Genomic DNA, 9,036 nt, shown 5'->3' on the forward strand with positions numbered 1-9,036 from the left:
TCGGTCAATATTTACTAAATGTATATACAACTTTATAGTTTATAAATCGCTTTCGTGTAAATTATATAGTAACTCATTTTCTCCTTATGCCCTGTCTTGTTCAAATTCTCCAGTCTTTGCAGTAACAATATAGACGACAGCAAGAGGTAGGGGGGGCGGGGGGAGTTGCTACTTGCAAAGCTCTTTAAAACAGCTAACCCTGTATTAATTAACCCTATAACATGCACGCTCAGAGTCAACATCTTTATTAGCATAAGGGTTCTGGGTGTGTCCGTCTGTTAAAGGAACCCTAGGAAAAATGGGAGCTGAACTCAATATTCAAGGAAACATTGGTCCGAATTCAACACCGGTGTATTCAACTCCCTCAAAATTTTCTACCTGCTCCGAACAAACCGAGTGCTGTCACGGGGCGCGTGTGGTCTGCAGAGCACACCGGGAATGTGTTGTTCTGTTTCACGCGGTGAGAATCGGGCTGGGCGGCGTTTCTGGAAGCCTGTGAGCTCTCATCCCCGCTCCGGCGGAGCGACCCGCTGGCCTCCACGATGCGGGGCCGGGGCTCCCTGGGTTATTCCCCGTACAGTTTAATCCCACAGGTGGCGAAGGGGAAATTAGTTTAATCCCAGCCAAGGCTCCAGTGACGCCCAGGACGGAGCGCAGACGTCTCAAAGGACCCTCTGGAGAGCCTATCGCCCAGGCAAAGCCGGTCACCAGCAGGAGCGGGGCGTTTGACAAATGGGCGAGCAGCCGCGGGGCAGTGGCACGGAAACTGTCAACTCCCGCGGTCGACAAGCCAGTCCCGGCCGGCCGAGATAGGGGTGCCGCGGCACACGATAATCAGTACAGCCCAGACAGCAGCGTGCTCGACCTCCGACCCCGCCCCGGGAAATAAAGTTCGTGTTGGTGGCCGCGAGGCGCCGCCAAGCTCCGGCTGCAGCTCGAGGCTGCCAAAGGCCGCGGGGAGGCGTCCCGAGCCCCAAGCAGGGTAGGAAACCCAGGCCAGGGCGTTGGGCCGCGACCCCAGCCCGGAATGACAGCCACCACCCCGATCGCCTTCCCTCCAGGCCGTGGACAAGGTCCCGAACCCAGCCCTCCGCTGGCACTGGCGGCTCCCCGCGCCACTTTACCTCGAGTACGGCCGCCGCCGCAGCCTCCACCGCGCGCGCGCTACCTCACAGGGCGAATCCGGAGTCCTGGCCGCTGCCGCCACTGCCAGGAGCTCCCACCCCCGCCCCCTCAGGTAACCCAGGAAACCGGGAACACCGCCCCCTCCCCGCATCCAGGCCCGCTTGCGCTTGCGCGCTGGCTCCGCCCGTGCCCCGCGCCCCGCCCCTCGCTGGTTGGGCAGCTCCTCTGTGGCAGAAGTGACGCGTTGAGGCGTGGACCCAATGGGGAAAGGAGGAGGGCGGGTCTAGCCAATTGGGAGGGGGAGGGCGGGCCGAGCCGCGGCGAGGAGGCAGGAGCTGGCACCCGGACCAGGACCGGAACCGAACCCGGACCGGGACCGGGACCCGAGCGGGGCGGGGCATAGTTGACTCAGCGCCTTCCACCTTCAAGGGCTAGGTGAGACTCGGTGGGTGCATAAGAGCTGGGAATAGGGGACACACGGACTGTCCTCTTGTCTCCTATGTGGGTCCAGGGCTAACGGGTCAAAGAAATGAAGGGGTTGGGAGAGGGCGGAAGGGTTACCGTGGGCTTCTTTCAAGAACGCAAAAAAGGTTTACGACGCAGTGTGGAATTAGCTCAGCGCAAAAGCGCATTTTCAGTTTAGCCTTCTTCCAGCACATTTGTGTGCAGCGCGCACTGTCAACGTTGTATGCCTTAAAATAGCAGCGCCTCCGGGGGATGGAAGCCGTAGGTTAAACACAGCGTGCTTTGGCTGCATCACTGACACTGACTGCTGGACCCAGCTCGCGGATAAAAAGACTGCAGCCGGCAGGCAGTGCGGCATTTTAGAGGACCCCATCCTCACTAGCCAGCCACTGTGACGAGCCTTGCAGGGTGTCCAAGGTACTGGGACAGAGCCTGAACTCTGAGGGTTTGGGATTCAAGTTTACCTAACAATGCAAACTCTTAAGTGCATGGCCTACAAATTGGACAGAAATTGCTTTTATAGTCAACAACTCCAGTAATTTTTGCACAGGAATCAAGAAACAGAAATAATTTGGGATACTATATCCTAAGGCTGTAGCGCAAATGCAACTTTTAATATTTCCAACTCCCCTCTGATTCAATGATAAGTAGAGTAATAACTGTCCAGTGATGTGGTTTGAAGAGGCTCTCCGGGAAAACCCCGCGCTTGGACACACGTCCCCACTGAACTCTGAAGTCCAGCCAGTAGCAGTTCATACCTTCGGGCACAGATTGCCCACTTCCTCTGGCAGTCTTTAAAAATGCAAACACTCGGCCCTGGCCAGTTAAGTCAGTTGGTGCAGGGGTCCCCAGGCCCAGGAACGGTTGTGGTCGCACCTGTTAGGAACCTGGGCCCACAGCAGGAGGTGACCTTAAATGTAATGTACTTAAGTCATCCCGAAACCAATGCCCCACCCCCAGTCCCCGCCATCGGTGTAAAAATTATCTTCCGCCAAAAAGGTTGGGGACCACTGGAGAGCGTCAACCGCATACCCCAAGGTTATGGATTCGATCCCTGGTCAGGGCACACACAAAGATCAACAGTGAATTCATAAACAACAAATCGATGTTTCTCTCATCAATAAATAAATTTAGAAATGCAAATACTCCAGGGATGGGCAACATCCGGAAGGAGGGCAGAATATGCCACCCCATAATATGCCAATTTGGCATGTGGATTATTTTGAGCTGAAGATAATCAGACCCAGCAGATTTAGGAAAAACTTTGACCTTCCCTTTAACTACCTAAAAGAATTTAGGTAGGCCGCCTGCATGGTGGGGCAAACAGCTGATTACCAAATATATCAGCTCTTCTTATCTTCCTATCAATTACCCTCCTCCCCTTTCAAAGCCCCAGGTCTCTATTCCATTCCTTAGCTCAATTGCCTGCCTTTGGGGCTCATATTTTCATAAGGTTCCAATACATACAAAATTAAAATAGTTTTTTCTCCTGTTAATCTGTCTCATGTCAATTTAATTAGTAGACTAGCCAGAGGGAAGAAAGGAAAATTTTTTCCTGCAATACAAAATCCTGAACAAGTTAGTGAAAGAGATGTCTCAGGGAAATTGTCAATTGTTTAACAAATATAACTAACTCTTGAATAAGTGGGAGTTAAGGGTTCCAGCCCCCACATAGTCAAAACTCCTTATATAACTTTTAACTCCCCAAAAACTTAACTAGTCATCCCTTGGTATCCGCAAGACATTGGTTTCAGGAACTAACCCCCCCGCATAGATTCACAGATGCAAAATTCACAGATGCTCAAGTCCCTAAAATGGTGTAGAACAATGCACACAGTCAGCTCTCTGCATACATGGATTCCCAACTGTGGAGGGAAAATACTATTCTCCATCCACCATCGGTCGAATCTGCAGATCCAAAACCTGGAGATAGGGAGGCCCAACTGTACATTTATTGAAAAAATCTGCATACATAAGTGGACATGCGGTTCAAACTCTGTTGTTCAGGGGTCAACTGTGTATCATGAGTTCCTACTATGTGGTAGGTACTGTGCTAGGCACTGGAGATCTTGGTGAATTTCTGTGAACTCATAAGAGGAAGGGAAGTCAAACTTGACCTATATCACAGTTCCATCTATAACTAAGCCGACTCTTACACATCAGCCTTCACCCACTAATCTCAAAATGACTCATTTTTTTTTTTAATGGACAAAAGAAGTCATAGAAATGTTAAATTTCTGTTTCTCTTGAATGGAAGATAATAGATAATCTTGATTTTGTTAAAGCCAGAGACTGAAACAGACTTTATATGACAATGTACACAATTGGCCCTCAAAATATTATGTGTTTGTAAGCAACACAAAGTAATGTCATTTGTGACTATTCTTTTTTCTGATTATATGAGTTATAAAGTATTTTAATCAAACTACCACAGTATTGGCTTTGTTCAAGAATATTTTACAACATAGATATTAAGTATACATATTAGATTAAACTTAGTTTAAAAGATTTCAAGTAACATAAAAAATGTGTAATCATGTACATGCAATAAAACAAAGAATAAAGAAAAAGTAATAGATATATAGAAGGAAGTCCTACATCTATATCACACACTAGGACTTTATAAGTAGGAAATTCTCCAGCTAATTTGACTTTAAAAATAGATTCAAAAATGAGATTCTAAAATCAAAGTTTTGAAAGACACAATGTATATGTGTATAATTTCACATTAATTACTCACCAAAATACATTAAAATAATAATTTCACGACTACATGGACATGTAAATCAGATCATGTCATTCATACTCTGCTCAAAAACCTACAACTCCCATTACACTCAGCTGACAGAGCCTACATTGTATTGCTCCCATAAGCTCATCCCTTCCTACTCTCCCATCCCTGCAGACGTACTGGCCTCTTTGTTTACTGAACACTTCAGACAGATTCCTGCCTTAATGCTTTAGCTCTGGCTGTTCCCTTTGCCTGAAATGCTTTTTCTCCAGAGAACCACATAGATAACTCATGTCTTTGCTCAGATCTCACCTTCTCAATGAGGTCTACCTCCACACTGCTCTTAAACCTACACAACAGAGGACTCTGTCCTGGATCCCACACTTGAGTGTCCCTCTTATCACAAATGTTATCTATTATGCATGGAATTGCCCCTACATTCATGTTGGAGCCCTAATCCCCAAGATGACTCTATTTGGAGATACATAGAGTCTTTAAGGAGGTCATTAAGATTAAATGAGAGCTTCTGGCCAAGATGGAGGCCTAGACAGACACTCTGGGTCTCCCTCCACAACTAAGAAAGAATACAACTATCTCAAAACTAGAGACAACCAGAAGTTCCAGAAAATCAAGCTGCATGGAAGCCCAATAAACAAAGATATAAAGAAGAAATAGTCATCCAGACAGGTAGGAGGGGCAGAGCCAGGGCAAAGAGGACACGGTGTGCTGGCAGCAGCGGCAGTGGCAGGCTGGTGGAAAGAGCAGTCACACGTTTTAAAAAGTGGGGAGGGACACCTGAGGAGTGTTCCCAGCTCCTGACCAGACTGAGCAGTTCACAGTCCCAGCGCCAGGGAAAATCAAGCCTCATTGCCTCTGACTGTGCAAACCAGTGGGGGTTGGGGCGGAGAAAGAAACTGCAGGTCTCTCAGCAGAGTCTGCCTGTCTAAAGGGCCCCCATGGTCCTAGAATGCCCGCAGACCCACCCACTCTGGGAACGACAGCCAGGGCAACAGCTAGAGAGGTGCCAGTCCCATACGGAAGTGGGAGAAGTGCCTGGAAAAGTAGCAATTGCTAAGCAAGCAGCATTGTTCCCTCCCTGACCCCTCCCCCACAATGTGGTGAGATGGGTCACCCTGTACAGACAAATACCTAAGGCTCCGTCCCTTACAACATCACAGCGACAGCTCTACCTGGGATGTGGAGGCAAACAAATACACGAGCCTGTCAGAATGAGGAGACAGAGAAGTATGGCCCAGAAGGGGGAAAGAATCAAGGTTCCAGTGGGAGAACTAAGTAGCAAGGAGATAGCCAATCTAATAGATGAGGAGACAGACAACCTAACAGATGAAGAATTCAAAACACTGGTGATAAAGATGCTCACAGGCTTGACAGATATGCTTGAGTACAGCAGACACATAAGGAAAGAAGTGAAGGCTATGCTAAGTGAAACATAGGAAAATCCACACAAAACCAATGGTGAAGGGAAGGAAACCAGGGTTCAAATCAATGATTTGGAACACAAGGAAGAAAAAAACAAAAAAAAAACAGTCAACCACTACATAATGAGGAAACAAGAATTGAAAAGAACGGGCAGAGGCTTGGGAATCTCTGGGACAACTTTAAATGTGCCAACGTCCAAACCATAGGGGTGCCAGAAGGAGAAGAGAAAGCAAGACATTGAAAGCTTATGTGAAAAAATAATGAAGGAAAACTTCCCAAATTTGGTGAAGGAAATAGATATACAAGTCCAGGAATCACAAAGAGTCCCAAGCAAGCTAGACCCAAGGAAGACCACACCAAGACACATCGTAATTAAAATGCCAAAGGTTCAAGATAAAGAGAGAATCTTAAAAGCACCCAAAGAAAAGCAGAGAGTTACCTGCAAAGGGGTGCCTATAAGACTATCAGCTAATTCTCAAAAGAAACTTTGCAAGCAAGAAAGGACTGGCAAGAAGTATTCAATGTGATGAAAAGCAAGGACCTACAGCCAAGATTACTCTATCCAGCAAAGCTATCATTTAGAATGGAAGGGCAGATGAAGTGCTCTCCAGACAAGGTGAAGCTAAAGGAGTTCATCATCACCAAGCCATTATTATATGAAATGTTAAAGGGACTTATTTAAGAAAAAGAAGATCAAAATTATGCACACTAAAATGACAACAAACTCACAACTATCAACAACTGAATCTAAAAAATAAAAACAAAATCCAACTAAGAAAACCAGAATAAGAACAGAATCATAGGTATGGGGATCATTTGGAGGGTTATCAGCTGGGAGGGGGAAGGGGGAGAAAGGGGGAAATGGTGCAGGGACTAAGAAGCATAATCGGTTGGTACGAAATAGACGGGGAAGTTAAGAATAATATAGAAAAGGGTAAAGCCAAAGAACTTATACGCATGACCCATGGACATGAACTAAGAGCTTGGGATTGCTGGAGGGAAGGGGTGTACTGGGCTGAGGGGAGCAAAGGAGATAAAAAATTGGGACTACTGGAACAACATAATCAATAAAATATACTTAAAAAAAAGATTAAGTGAGGTCATAAGGGTGGGGCCCTCATCCAACAGGACTTGTGTCCTTCTAAGAAGGGGAAGAGACACCAGACCTTTCCACACCATCACAGGCCCTGTGAAGACACAGTGAGAAAGCGGATGTCTGCAAGCCAGGAAGAGAGGTGTCACCAGAAAACAACCCTGCTGGCACCTTGATTTTGGACCTCCAGCTCTATGAGAAAATAAACTTCTCTTGTTTAAGCCACCCAGTCTACAGTATTTTGGTATGGCAGCCCCAGCAGACTAACACACACCCCAAAATAATTTTATGAAAGAATACACAGCTTCTCTGTCACTTGGGGTATGGTGCTGAGAGTTTGCATGGCATGATCCTGAACATGATCTCTTTCATTGCACCTATCAGCTCCTAACATACTACTTAATTTGGCCATTTATTATGTTTATTTTTATTGTCTCCCACGTTTAGACAACCTTTGTTCTGGTTACACTGGACCCCAAGTGCCAGAACATTGCCTGACACGTAGTAAGCACGCAGTCAATATTTATTGAATGAATGGTTTAATTAAGAAAATTATGTTTAAATTCAAATAAATATCCAAATGTTCATTTGCTCATAATTTAGAAAAAGTGTGACAGCTTTATGCCCACTGCATGGCACTGGAGCAGAAATGGATTTGTAAACAAGTGGTAGAGGGGATGTGGGGCTGTCATTTAAGTGACAGGAACGCAGTAAAAATTACACAGATGGTCCACTTTTGACTGCAGACCAAGTCACTGCTGCATTATAAATTATAGACATATAAATTTATTTTTTGGAGTGCTTTACTTTATTAGAATGCCTATGAGTCTTAAAAATTGTTTTTTTGATAGGTACCTTACAACTTTATTGAAGAGGTCAATTCATAATACATGTCTACGTTAAGTTGTTATTGGAAAATTTATCAGGTTAGGTTTGAGTAAGAGTCTTTTATGCAATTTTCTCTACGAAATCACTGATAGCATTTTAAATCCTCCAAAGTATGTATACTTTGCTTTAAAAACTCATGTCGTTACATTGAACAATTTGTAACCATCAAAATTATTTTATGAAAAAAGTATTTTATGAGATGACCTTTTCAAAAGCTAAAAAGTGTGAAAAGAACCTAATTTTCCCTTCTCACTGTGGAAACCATACGGTGTGTCTTCCTGTCCTACTTTAGTTTGTGGGAAGGATGATGTATGAGCAACACTGTCATTCATTCTCACAAAAGCTTTTTTTTTTTTTTACTTTTTAAATTCAGGATTGTTTTTCTGCTTAGAACAGAAATTATTGACCTTATGCTATAGTAATACATTCAAATGTTAAGACAAATAGACAATATAGAAAATGAAAGTCTTCTGTGCTCTCATCCCAGAAAGAACCACTAGTACGTGACACATGTGGCCACAATGTTTTAGTGCAGATACACATATTTTAAATGTCTTTATGCATAGGTTTGCATGAGTGAGTGAAGAGCATTCTGGGAAGCTCTCACTCAAAGGGTCTCTTGGTTGCAGAGGGAAGGACTGATTGTACCTACAACAGGGTGTCTGGCATCCAAATTTGCTCCCCACCAGCATCCTAGATATTTCTAAGTCCTGAGATTTCAAAGATATTTCAAAGGTATCTGAGATTAAACACTGAGAGGTCTCTTTTGACTGAAATGTCTGTGGGATCCCTGGTCCCAGACCTTAGTATTTGTGCAACCATGTGGTCACACCATGGAAATGAGTCCCTACTCATTAGTCTCCTTTTTCAAACTAGTACTGGGTGTTTCATTTTCTTTTATTTTATAAGACATCTATTTAGATTTTTGATTGGTAATTGTATCAAATTTCTATACAAATTTGGAGAGATATGATGTCTTTAATATCGAGTCTTCCCATCCAGAAGCATATTTGCCCTTCTATTAATTTAGAGCTTCTTTTACTTTCTTCAATAAAATTGTACAGCATTCTTCAGAGAGAGAGAGAAAGAGTGTGTGTGTGTGTGTGCCAGAGGCCCCATCTGCCATGTGGAGTGGCCTGCATCTCGCTGCCAGCCAGCCATGGGGGAAGGAGGCCACTCCCTGCAGACATTTGCCTGAGAAGTGAGAACCCTTCTCCGTGCCCAGCTCGAATGACATTGCAGCAAGACAGGAAACAGCACTCCACAGGCGTGGACTTCGTCTTGTGAACAGGAG

General features: G+C 45.0%; 1 long non-coding RNA gene across 1 annotated transcript; it reads left to right on the forward strand.

Moving 5' to 3' along the window:
• The first annotated feature begins 1,475 nt into the window (after window positions 1-1,475).
• Window positions 1,476-7,079, forward strand: LOC149992519 (uncharacterized). Its single transcript, XR_016508296.1, has 2 exons — window positions 1,476-1,560; window positions 6,946-7,079. It is a non-coding gene; the product is annotated as an uncharacterized LOC149992519 (long non-coding RNA).
• Window positions 7,080-9,036: the final 1,957 nt, after the last annotated feature.

This window comes from Furipterus horrens, unplaced genomic scaffold (genome assembly GCF_987537825.1).
Source record: "Furipterus horrens unplaced genomic scaffold, mFurHor1.1.pri manual_scaffold_15, whole genome shotgun sequence".
Taxonomy (NCBI): Eukaryota; Metazoa; Chordata; class Mammalia; order Chiroptera; family Furipteridae; genus Furipterus; species Furipterus horrens.